Source organism: Hemitrygon akajei, chromosome 6, assembly GCF_048418815.1.
Source record: "Hemitrygon akajei chromosome 6, sHemAka1.3, whole genome shotgun sequence".
Taxonomy (NCBI): Eukaryota; Metazoa; Chordata; class Chondrichthyes; order Myliobatiformes; family Dasyatidae; genus Hemitrygon; species Hemitrygon akajei.
Window position 1 is genome coordinate 164,055,919 of NC_133129.1, and position 13,748 is coordinate 164,069,666.

Consider the following 13,748-nt stretch of genomic DNA (forward strand, 5'->3'; position numbering starts at 1 on the left):
GATGGCATTAAAGTTGTACTTCCAATTGGAATCATCATGTGATGAGGTACTATTAGTATTTATCCTGTAGTCAAGAAACTGCACTTACTTACCTGAAAGTAAATTCGCCAGTTTAATGTCACTCTAACTTCATATATCATTGATAAAATCTTAGCCATTTGAAGTAAAGTAGTTCATCTTAGCTGATTTGCTGTTGGGCCTTCATCCTCCAGGCTTGGGTTTGCCAGCTTTCCCTTAGTGATGCTCCACCAACTTCAGATCAACGAAAACTCTGCTGTCTATATCCTCAACCATGTAAGAAGAAGAATTATTACGTGTAAGATGGAAAGTAAATGAAGAAAATATGCAGGCACTGGAAAGTCAAAAACCAGAAACCCCTCTGTGGGAGATTAGGTAGTTGATAACTGCACTGAGCAGATCTGCAGTATTTCAAGGCACAGCTGAGCTAATAATAGAACTGAGGAGCACACTTATCACTTCTTCCCAATAAACTCGATTACTCTGCAAGTCAATGAATCAGAGATCTTGAGGCAAGTTCTTAATCAATTTGAAAGTCTAATGGTACTCTGTACATGCAGACTGTTCAAGTTTACAGGTTGATTTCTACACTATCCTTACACATACAGTACTTAGGACTTGTAACTTTACTTTCTGTCAAACTATAAAGTCCCTGGGTAATTGTGCTATACTCTTGTGAGGTTAGTGTGTATGTGAACATTTTTCAGCAGCCTGGTTTCCATTCAACTGAATAAAAAATGTTTAATGAGCCGTTGTGTACTGGGTTGTCAGCCAGATCACACCAGTTGAAGTTGTCTCTTTATCTTTGGCAATAATGGAGCCAGTTCCATAGGTGCTTTTTGCTACAGGATCATGGTTGATAGCAAATGTATATTGCTGCTCTATTCATTATAAACAGCTGTAGTATTTAAGAAACTTGATAATATGTAAAGAATAATTCTGCCAATATGCTAGGACAGAGTTGGGTCTTGGTAGTTAGCTATTGTGTTGTGTACGTTCCAGACCAGCCGTCAGTTGTGGCTGGACTTCAATGCTTTAACAATCTACAAAACCAAGTCAGACAGTATCACAGACAACAGCACATCCCTTCCAGATGAGTTAGTACATTCTATGAACATTCTGAGCAGAAGGGGATTGGAATGACTGGATGGTCCTTTCTGATTGAATGGTTAGAATAAGCTGTCCCTACAGACTCTAAAGCACCTGAATCCACAGTCACCATTGAGGACAGAAAATTAGTTTTCCAGAGAATGAACTCAGAGAAACCAAGTAGCCTGGATGGTGAATACGAAAAAGTCTGCAGATGCTGGAAATTCAAAGCAACGCATACAAAATGATGAGGGAAAACTGCAGGTGAGAGAGCATCTATGGAAAATAATAAACAGTTGACATTTCAGGCTGAGACCCTTCTTCAAGACTGAGAAAGAAGGGGGAAGATGCCAGAATAAAAAAGTGAGGAGAGGGTTCCCCATCAATGCTGTCTGACCTGCTGAATTCCTCCAGCATTTTGTGTGCTTTGCTTTGGATGGTGTCCCTACCTATGTTCTTAGCTCCTGCGCAGATTATTTTGCAGAGGTATTTGTAGACATTTTTATCTCTCCCTGCTTCAATGTAAAATTCCCAACTGCTTTAAGAAGATCACTATCATCCCAGTGCCTAAAAAAAGCAATATGCCTTAAGGATAAATGCCTGGTAGCTCTGACATCTACTATCATGAAGTGCTTCAACAGGGTGGTCATGACACACATTAACTCCAGCCTCCTGGACAACCTCCACCATCTGCAATTCACCTACTGCCAAAACAGGACTATGGCTGATGCCATTTCCCTTACTACACTCATCTCTGGAGCACCTGGACAGTAAGGGCGCCTATGCTAGACTATTGTTATTGATTACAGCTCTGCCTTCAATCCTATAATTCAAAGCAAACTCAACTCCAGCCTCTAAACCTGGAACTCAGCACCTCCCTTCACAAATAGATCCTTAACCTCTTGACCAACAGATTGCAATCCGTAAGAACAGGCAACAGCAGATCCACCATGATTATTCTCAACACTGGCGCCCTATCAGGTTGTGTCCTCAGCTCCCTCTACACTCATGACTGTATGGCCAGATTCTGCTCTTGCTCTGTCTACGAGTTTTGCAGATGAAACCACTATGGTGGGCAGTATCTCAAATAATGATGAGTCAGAGTACAGAAAGCAAGTGGAAAGCCTCGTAACATGGTGGTCATGTCAACGACCTGTCCTTAAGTGTGTGCAAAACAAAAGAGCTACTCACTGAAGGGCGAGGTGCAATGCACATGCTCCTGTTTGCATCAATGGTGATGGTGCTAAGAGGGGGGAGAGCTTCAGGTTCCTAGGAATGAACATTGCCAATAGCCTGTCCTGGTCCAACCATGTTGACACTATAGCCAATAAAGCTCACCAGCACATCTACACCCTCAGGAGACTAAAAACCCCTGGCGTGTGTCCTTATACCCTCACCAATTTTTATTAACGCACCATAGAGAACATCCTATCCAGATGCATCATTTTACAACTGTTCTGCCCATGACTGCAAGAAACTGAAGAGAGTTGTGGACACAGCTCAGTGCATCACAGAAACCAACTTCCTTCCATAGACTTTGTCGACACTTCTCATGGTCTCTCAGTAAAGCAGCCAGCATAATCAATGATCTTACCCACCCTGGATAGTGACTTTTCTCCCCCAACCTTCTGGGGAAAAGTTACAAAAGCCTGAAAGCACTTACCACCAAGCTCAAGGATAGCGTCTATCCTGCTGTTATAGGACTATTGTGTGGCGTGTGGCCAAGTGGTTAAGGCATTGGACTAGTGATCAAAAGGTTGTGAGTTTGAGCCCCAGCCAAGGCAGCGAGTTGTGTCCTTGAGCAAGACACTTAACCACACATTGCTCCAGTCCACCCAGCTGAAAATGGGTATCAGCAAAATGCTGGGGGTTAACCTTGTGATAACCTTGGGTTAACTAGCATCCTATCCAGGGAGGAGTCTTGTACTCTCAGTCACTTCACGCCACGGAAACTGGCATAAGCACCTGATGAGCCTATAAGGCTCGGGACATTTATAAGACTCTTGAATTAGACCCCTGAACCTCAGAATTTACCTCGTTGTGACCTTACTCCTTACTGTACTACACAGTCTCTGTACTGTAACAGTTTACACTGTCATTGTTTTATCTTATACAAGCTGAAAGCACCATTGTAATGTATTGAGCTGTAGGGATGATATGCAAGTCGAGTTATTCACTGTACATTTTGCAATAATCAATTAATCTTCCAATTTACCGATTGCATTATACCAAGACTGAAGTTATATTAAAATTAATTAATAACATGGAAATTGCTGTACATGAGCTGATGTTTTTAAGCATACTTTAAAGAACCATTTTTTTCAGATATTGTACCATAAATTCTTGGTGTTTCTTGTTGCTCTTTCAGTTATCTCATTTTACTTTTCTTGGACAAATTGCCAAGAGTTTCATTTATTCCATGTTAATACGTATCTATCAGATCTGATTTAAAATTAGATTTGAAATAATTGACCACTTGTGATGTCATTTTAAGCTACTGTTATATAATTAATGCAGTAAAACATAGGTTTCTGTCAATTTGTTAAAAGTAATTGCGTTGTTAAACCCATCTTCTTATTCCAATATCTAAAAAGTGAATTTCATTGTTAGTTATATATTTTAGGTGCTGATTACTGAAAAATTATTTCCTTCATGTAGAGGTCATCCAGATTACACCTGTTGAAGTTATCTCCATATATTTGGCAATAATGGACCCAATTCTATAGGTGTTTTATACAGCAGGACCACAGTAAGTAGCAAATGTGTATACTGGCACTGTCATATAGTGTGCAATAACATGCCTGCACTGCAGTATCTCATATTCAACTTGGGTTACAATGTAATGGTGTGGGCACTGAATTTTCTAGCTTCGGGTTCCCTGCACCTCCTGTTCTCCTTCCTCTCCTTCTATCCACCCAGGTACTTTCCTCCCCCACCAGGTTCTGTTTGTTGATCACCATTGCACCATATGCTCAAGTTTACCTTCATTATCCCTTAAAAGTTTCATCTGCCCAGTGTTCCCCCACACCTGTCTACTTTTGATCGGGTTCGCCTTTAACCTTTCTTACTAGATTTCAGCATCTGAAGTCTTTTGTGACTCCACATCATCTTCCAGCCTTTAGCTCTCTCATCACTCTCCCCTTCCCTCGCTGGATTCCGTTTGCTCCCTTTTTTCACTCTCCTTATCCAGCTCTACCTACCTATCATCAGATGTTGTCTCCCAACAGCAGCCCTCCCCTTCCTCTGTGTGGATTCATCTGCTCATCATTTCCCACCTCACCCTGTTCCAACTATCACCTGCTAACCCCATCACACCTTCCCTTTCATCTCTTTATACCAGCTATCTCCCCTCGACACTCTCAGTCCTGACGCAGGCTCCTGACCCAAAACACCAACTATCCCTGCTCAACTGCTCAACTCGCTGAGTTCGTCTAGCGTTCCTTTTTTCAGAGTAGAGCAACTGCAGCCTCTGTGTCTCCATCCTTAATTGTCCCTGAATGGAGTGATATACCAAGCCAGTTCAGTCCAATTAATCATTCCAGTGGATCTAGAGCCAATTGTAATGGTGAACAATGGGAAAAATTATAATAAAGAACAAAGAGAAGTTTTGGCACATTGGGTTTCATAAATCAGGGTATCGAGTATACTGTAAGAGTTAGGATGTTATGTTGAAGTTGTATAAGACCTTGTTGATGCCAAATGTGGAGTATTGTGTCACAAACAAAAGAAAATATGCAGATGCTGGAAATTAAGGTAACAAACACAAAATGCTGGAGGAACTCACTAGGCTGGGCAGCATCAATGGAAAAAAAGTAAACATAAGACCATAAGACAAAGGAGCAGAAGTCGGCCGTTCGGTCCATCAAGTCTGTTCTGCCATTTCATAATGAGCTGATCCAATCTCCCCTTTAGTCCCATTCCCCCGCCTTCTCACCATAACCTTTGATGCCCTGACTACTCAGATACCTATCAATCTTTGCCTTAAATACACCCAATGACTTGGCCTCCACTGCCGCCCGTGGCAACAAATTCTGTAGATTCGCCACCCTCTGGCTAAAAAAATTTTTTGCATCTCTGTTCTGAATGGGCACCCTGCAATCCTCAAGTCATGTCCTCTCGTACTAGACTCCCCCACCATGGGAAGCAACTTTGCCACATCCACTCTGTCCATGCCTTTCAACATTCAAAATGTTTCTATGAGGTCCCCCCTTATTCTTCCAAACTCCAAGGAGTACAGTCCAAGAGCGGTCAAGCGTTCCTCATATGTTAACCCTCTCATTCCTGGAATAATTCTACTGAATCTTCTCTGAACCCTCTCCAATGTCAGCACATCCTTTCTTAAATAAGGAGGCCAAAACTGCACACAGTATTCCAAGTGAGGTCTTACCAGTGCCTCATACAGCCTCAACATCACATCCCTGCTCCTATACTCTATTCCTCTAGAAATAAATGCCAACATTGCATTCGCCTTCTTCACCACCAACTAACCTGGAGGTTAATCTTAATTTAAGGGTATCCTGCACGAGGACTCCCAAGTCCTCGTGATGAGAAAATGGCGGCACAACGGCAGCGCGCGTGGCCTCTCCAGGAATGAATATCTGTTATGCGTAAGTAGGGGCCGTGCACAATGTTATAATTATGTGGTTTTTTTAAGTTAGTCTTGGTCTGTCTTGTGTTTTTGTGATATCATACTGGAGGAACATCGTATCATTTCTTAATGCATACATTACTAAATGACAATAAACAAGGACTGAGTGTCCTCACAATCTAATCTAAAAGTCCCATTGCATCTCAGAACTTTGAATTATCTCCCCATTTAAATAATAGTCTGCCCGTTTATTTCTTCTACCAAAGTGGATGACCGTACACTTTCTGACATTGTAATTCATTTGCCATTTCTTTGCCCATTCCCCTAATCTATCCAAGTCTCTCTGCAGACTCTCTGTTTCCTTAGCACTACCAGCCCCTCCACTTATCTTTGTATCATCGGCAAACTTAGCCACAAAGCTATCTATTCCATAATCCAAATCATTGACATACAACGTAAAAAGAAGCGGCCCCAACACGGATCCCTGTGGAACACCACTGGTAACCGGCAGCCAACCAGACTGGGATCCTTTTATTCCCACTCTCTGTTTCCTGCCAATCAACCAACACTCTATCCACATATGTAACTTTCCCGTAATTCCATGGGCTCTTATCTTGTTTAGCAGCCTCATGTGCGGCACCTTGACAAAGGCCTTCTGAAAATCCAAATACATAACATCCACTGCATCTCCCTTGTCTAGTCTTCTTGTAATTTCCTCAAAAAATTCACTAGGTTTGTCAGGCAGGATTTTCCTTTAAGGAAACCATGCTGAGTTCTGCCTATCTTGTCATATGCCTCCAGATACTCCATAACCTCATCCTTGACAATCGACTCCAACTTCCCAACCACCGATGTCAAGCTAAGAGGTCTATAATTTCCTTTTTGCTTCCTTGCCCTCTTCTTAAATAGCGGAGTGACATCTGCAATCTTCTAGTCCTCCAGAACCAGGCCAGAATCTATCGACTTTTAAAAGATCATTGCTAATGCCTCCACAATATCCACTGCTACTTCCTTCAGAACACAAGGGTGCATTCCATCTGGTCCAGGAGATTTATCTACCCTTAGATTATTCAGCTTCCTGAGTACTTTCTCTGTCATAATTGTGACTCCGCGTATTTCTCTTCCCTGACACCCTTGAATGTCCGGTATATTGCTGATGTATTCCTCAGTGAAGATTGATGCAAAATACTCGTTCAGTTCCTCTGCCATCTCCTTATCTCCCATTACAATTTCTCCAGCATCATTTTCTATCAGTCCTATATCTACTCTCACCTGTCTTTTACTCTTTATATACTTGAAAAAGCTTTTAGTATCCTCTTTGATATTATTTGCTAGCTTCCTTTCATAGTTCATCTTTTCCCTCTTAATGACTTTCTTAGTTTCCTTTTGTAAGCTTTTAAAAACTTCCCAATCCTCTGTCTTCCCACTAATTTTTGCTTCCTTGTATGCCCTCTGACTTTGCTTTTACTTTGGCTTTGACTTCTCTTGTCAGCCACGGTTGCATCCTTTTCCCATTTGAAAATTTCTAATTCTTTGGAATATATCTGTCTTGCAGCTTCCTCACTTCTCGCATAAACTCCAGCCACTGCTGCTCTGCCGTCCTTCCCGCTAGTGTCCCTTTCCAGTCAATGTTAATGTTTAATGTAAACAGTTTATGTTTCAAACCTGATGAAGAGTCTCAGCCCTAAACATTGACTGTTTACTCTTTTCCATAGATGCTGCCTGGCCTTCTGAGTTCCTCCAACATTTTGTATGTGTTACCTTGAAGTATATGTGTAGTTCTGGTCACCTACAGAAAAGATATCAATAAGATTGAAAGAGTACAGAGAAACTAACAAGGAAATATTCCGATTTGAGGACCTGAGTTATACGGAAAGGTTAGGACTTTTTTTACCCTGGAGCAGAGCAGAATGATGGAAGATTTGATAGAAGTGTACAGAATTATGAGGGGTATAGATAGGGTAAATGCAAGCAGGCTTTTTCCACGGAGGTTATGTGAGAGTAGAACTAGAGGTCATAGGTTCAGGGTGAAAAGTAAAATATTTAATGGGAACCTGAGGGGGAACTTCTTCACTCAGAGAGTGATGCGAGTTTGAAATAACCTGGCACTGGAAGTGGTGGATGCAGGTTTGATTGCAACATTTAAAAGAAGTTTAGATAAGTACTCAGATGTAAGAGGTATGGAGACCTATGGCTCAGGTGTGGGTCGATGGGACAAGGCAGAGAGCATTTGGACAGTCTAGGTGGGGCAAATGGCCTGTTTCTGTGCTGTAGTGTTCTAGGGCTTTATGACACTGTAACAAAGGAAAGGCAAGAGAATTAAATGCTATTTTCGTGGAGGAGGACACAAATTAAGAGTTTAATGAAAAGGAGGGATTAAAAGAAATTAGTGTAAATTTCCAAAATATGCTGGAGATTTGTGGTGCACCAGTTGTGGTACAATGATACAGCAGTTAGTCTTCTCCTTCACAGCTGCCTAGATCCAGGCTTAATCCCAGCCTCAGGTGGCCCTGGCACAGTCTTTGCACTTTCTCTCTGGACTGAATGAGTTCCTCTGGATAAATTAATTGGCAAAAGGAATCAAATTGGCAATTCATGGGTATGTGTGACAGAGAGTGATTTCTAGATTACAGGGAAATTAAGGAAGGATCAGTGGGGTTATCCATTGTTACCTGACAAAGGCTGACTGATCTCTTTCTGTGTTGTCCTGCATATGCTTATGAATTAATGAGATGGATAAGTCTTCATGCCTTTGTGATCTGCATCTCTGAGTATCGAAAGAGATGCATGTGCATTGCTTCTCATCTTCAACAATTCCATAGATTACAGAGCAGTTTCAGCAAATTCTAGAGTGGCAAAGGGAACCCCATTATTTAATTGTTGTTGTTCTTTTCTTCACCTTGTAGTGCATCTTGTGGCAACCTGGCCCTTTCTTTAGCAATTTTGTCTGTTTTTTTTTATGAGGCCAAGTTGCTAGCTCAAAGATCAACCCAGCACACGTGGAAAGCGTGCAAGAAGCTGGCCGGATTCGAACCCGGGACCACTCACCTTGAACTCCGGTGCGGATGTCACTACACCACCAGCTGGCATTATTTAGTTGGAGGAGAGAACAATAGGTTGGTCACTCGAAGATATTGCATGAAAGTTCAGATAAACCAGTAACTATTCAGACTCCTGGTGGTTCAGCATCTGACTCATATGGTGATGTTTACCACTCCCATATAGCTCACCAGGGCAGCAGTTCTTACACTCCCTTCTGACTCACCAGGACCTCGGCTCACACACTATCACTCAATTCACAGTACCATGCTCTTTGGAACTTAACAGCTTCACTAGAAAATTTATTCTACTGCTGTGTTACATTTTTAAAAAGTGAATTAGAAGTGTTCTGGTGGATTAGTAGGAATAACTTTTGAACAGTCTCTAGCAGTCTGGCACTGCTGAAGTCCTGAGCATTTTAGATTATCAAAGTTTTACAGCTTTAGGAGAAATACAAGGCTATTATAAAGGATAAGATAACAGGCCACTTAGAGAAACAGTAATGCAATTAGACAAAATCAACATGAAGTTATGAAAGGGAAATTATGTTTGGCAAAACAACTGAATGTTTTTGAGAATGGAACTGATAGAATGCTTCAGGGAGAATCTGTGGATCTGGTATATCAGGATTAACAAAAGGCCTTAACAAAATCCCATATAAGAGGTCAATGTGCAAAATTAAAGGACATGGGAATATAGAAGCACAAATTGAAAACTGGCTGACAGACAGAAAACAGAGAATAGAAATAAATGGGTCTTCTTGATTAGCAAGTAGTGACTGATAGTACCGCAGGGATCAGATCTCAGGCCCCAGTTATACATCAATGACTTGGTCGAGGAAACCAAACGTAATCATGTTAAGCTCTCCGATGGCCTAAAACTGAGCGAGGATGTGATTATGACAATGCAAAAAAGGCTTTAGAGCTATTGAGGCAAGTAGAGCATGGAAGATTCAGTTTAATGGGGATAAATGTAAAGTTATCCATTTTGTTAGGAAATTTTTTTAAAAAGATGAATAAATGTTGTTGTAGAAAGAGATTCAGAAGTCATTGTGCACCAGCTAATAAAACTAAACAAACAGATTCATTCAGAGTTAAGAAAGCAAATACCACCCAGACCTTTATTGTAGGAGGTTTTGATACATACTGCCAAAAGCCAATGTTAACCAAGTACTCGAGACATTGAATGCTGACATCACCTAACAAGAAACAGCCCATCCAACACCTTTCAAATCATAGTCCAGGATGTCAATCAAGCTTGTTTGAATAAATCTCTGTCCAATTATGATTAACATATAATCTGCAGCACCAGGGGTCCCAACACACTCGACCACTGCTATAAATATGATTAGGAATGCCTACCAATCCATGCCTTGAATGCATTTTGGGAAATCTGTTAACTTGGCTGTCCACACATAAGGACAGTAAAGAGATGGTCACAACAAAAGATTAGAGAAGCAGCTATGGGACTGCTTTGAGTCGGTGGACTGGGCTGTGTTCAAGGTCTCAATGGAGGATCTGAATGAATACCCCATGGCTGTCACAGACTTTACAAATAACAGTCATAGATGAGTGTGTCCGCACAAAATCATTCAAAGTCTTCACTAATCAGAAGCCCTGGATAAATTTGAAATCCACTGTCTGCTATTGGCTAGATCAGTGGCATTTAGGTCTGGTGACCAAGTAAGATTCATCATGTCTAGTTATGATTTCCAGAAAGCCATCTTACATGTGAAGTGGCAATTCCAAGCCAAACTTCAATCACTGAAGGATACTCAACAGCTGTGGCAGGGCTTGAATGCCAACACTTCTATCAAAGTGAAACCAAGTGACAGATGTGACAAGAAGGTTTCATTCCCAGATGAGTTCAATGCCTTCTGTGCTCCCCTTGACCATCAAAGCATAGAGGAAACTTCACCAACTCCCACAGCCCACGCTGACCCTGTGATTTCAGTCTCAGAGACCAAAGTGAGAGCATCCTTCAGGAGGATGAACTCATGGAAGGCATCTGGCTCAGACGAGGTACCTGGCTGAGAACTGAAGGCCTGTGCTGATCAACTGACTGGTGTGTTCACTGATATCTTTAACATCTCCCTTCAGCAGTCTGAGATACCCACCTGCTTCAAGCAGGCTTCCAATTATACTGGTGCCTAAGAAGAATGTGGTAACTTTCCTCAATGACTATTGGCCAGTGGCACTTACATCCACTGTGATGAAATGCTTTGGAAGGTTGGTGATAAAACTTATCAACTCCTGCATGAAAAGTAACTTGGATCCACTCCAGTATGCCTACCAGCACAAAAGGTCCACAGCAGATGCCACTTCATTGGATTTTCACTCAACACTGGAACACCTGGACCGCAAAGCATACATAGATAAAGGTTCTTTATCAATTACAGCTCAGTGATCACCACATCAAAATTAATCAATAAGCTTCAAGACCTACGCCTCAATACCTCCTTGTGTAATTGGATCCTCAACTTCCTCACTTGCCGACCCCAGACAGTTCGGATTGGGAACAACATCTGCTCCACAATCTCCATCAGCCCAGGTGAACCACAAGGCTATGTGCTTAGCCCCCTGCTGTTCTCACTTAATACATATGATAGCGAGGCTAAGCACAGCTCCAATGGTAGAGTTAAGTTTGATGACAACATCACTGTCATTACCAAATCAAAGGTGCTGATGAGTTAGCGTATAGGAGAAAGATTAAACATTTGGCTGAATGGCGACATAATAACAACCTCTCACTCAGTTACAGGAAGACCAAGGAGTTAATTCAGGAAGAGTAAACCAGAGATCAATGAGCCAGTCATCATCGGGGGATCAGAGGTGGAGAAGGTCAGTATTTTTAAAGTCCTCTGTGTTATCACATCAGAAGATATGTTCTGGGCCCAGCACAAGAGTGCCATTGTAAAGCGAGCAGCTCCTCTACTTCCTTAGAAGTTTGCAAAGATTCAGCATGACCTCTAAAATTTTGTCAAACTTCTACGGACGTGTAGTGGAGAATACATTGACTGGTTGCATCACAGCCTGGTATAGAAACATCAGTGACCTTGAATGGAATATCCTACAAAAAGTAGTCAATATGGCCTAGTCTGTCACGGGTAAAGTCTTCCCCATAATTGAGAACATCGACATGGAGTACTGTTGCACAAAAGCAACATCTACCATTAAGCATCATCACCTTCCAGGCTATGCTCTTTTCCTGATGTTGCCATCAGTAAGATGGTACTGGAGCCTGAGGACCCATATCACCAGGTTCAGGATCAGTTATTCCACCTCAACCATCAGGCTCTTGAACCAGTGGGAATAATTTCACTTAACTTCACTCGCCCCAATCACTAAACTGTTTCCACAAACTATGGACTCACTTCCAAGGACTTTTCATTCATGTTCCCGATATTTCTTGCTTATTTATCTATTTATTTATTATTTATTGATTTTCCACATTTTATTTGCACATTGTGATGCCTTTTGCATATTGGTTGTTTGATTTGTTGAGTGTGGTCTTCCAATGGTTCTATTGTGTTGCTTGTGATTTACTGTGAATGCCTGCAAGAAAACTAATATGGTCACATATATGCACTTAGCTAATAAATTTACTTTATACTTTGATTCAGGAGCAAAGATGTTTACTACAATCACACTAGACCTTGATGAGACCACAGATAGAGTATTGTCTGCAGTTTTGGTCTTTTTATCGAAGAGAAAATATACCTGCTGTAGAGGGAGTGCAACAAATGTTCAGCAAACAATTGCTGGAACGATGGAACTGTCATATGAGGAGGAATTGTGTTGACTAAGCAAGTATTCAATGAGGTTTAAATTGAAGAGAGGAGATCTCATTGAAACTTGTACAATTCAGACATAGCTTGACAAGCTGGATACAGAAAGGATGTTTTCATTAGATAGCAGTGTCTAGAAGAAGGGTTTGCAGTTTCAGGCTGGTAACAGAATGCTAACACTTCTCTGCAGGATATTAGCAGTCTGGTAGTTTTGTGGAGCATATAAAAGAAGTGATAAATGGAAATGATCACATTTTAGTAAATGGAATGGAATGATAAAGAGACAGAGATAAATTTAAGAAGAGAGAGTTTTTTAAAAGCAAAATAGTGTTAAGTTTTGTAATGTTGGCCACCCAAAATTATTCAGGATTGCAAAGGGTAGTACAGCACAGGACTTTGGTCGATAATATGTGTCGACCTAGCCTACTGCATATGGCCTGCTCCCTATGTTCCTGCTTATCGATGAGACTGTCAAAAATCTTAAATGCATCTTAAATGTTGCTTTCATATCTGCTTCTGCCACTTTCCCTGGAATCGTATTTCAAGCACCTTCCATTTTTTTATCTAAATAAAATTATGTTACTCGCTTGCTTTAAACTTTCCCTCTTTCATCTTAAAATATACACTTTGGTATTTAACATATTCCACCTTGGGAAAATACTGTGACTATTTCCCTACCCATGCTTATCATGGTTATATATACTTCCATCAGATTGACCCTCAGGCTCTGACACCCTAGAGAAAACAATTCAAAGTTCTAAAGCCTCTTCTTGTAGCTAAAGTACTCCAATCCAGTTACCATCTTCGTGAAACACTTTTTTATCCTTTGTATCCTTCCCATAGTGTGGTGAACAGAACTGCACACAGTATTGCAAATGTGAAGTTTACAAAGCTTTATGCACCTGCAATATAACTGGCCAACATTCACACTCAGTGCCCGAAACGAAGAAGACAAGTATGCCGTACATCAAGTTTACCAACCTATCCACATGTGTTGCTACTTTTAGCCCTGCTACTCAAGACCCTTCTGCCCATCAGTCCTCTTAAGGTCATCGCTATTTACTGTTTACTTTCCTCCCAAATGCATCACCTAACACTAATCAGGCAGCAAAACATGTTCATTTCCCACCCTCCCATCCATCCACCCAAAGAAGCATCCATCCTCAGGAATGGTCATCTCCGGTCCTCAAGTCCTTGGCTCCAGACTCTCTGATTCATAGATATCCG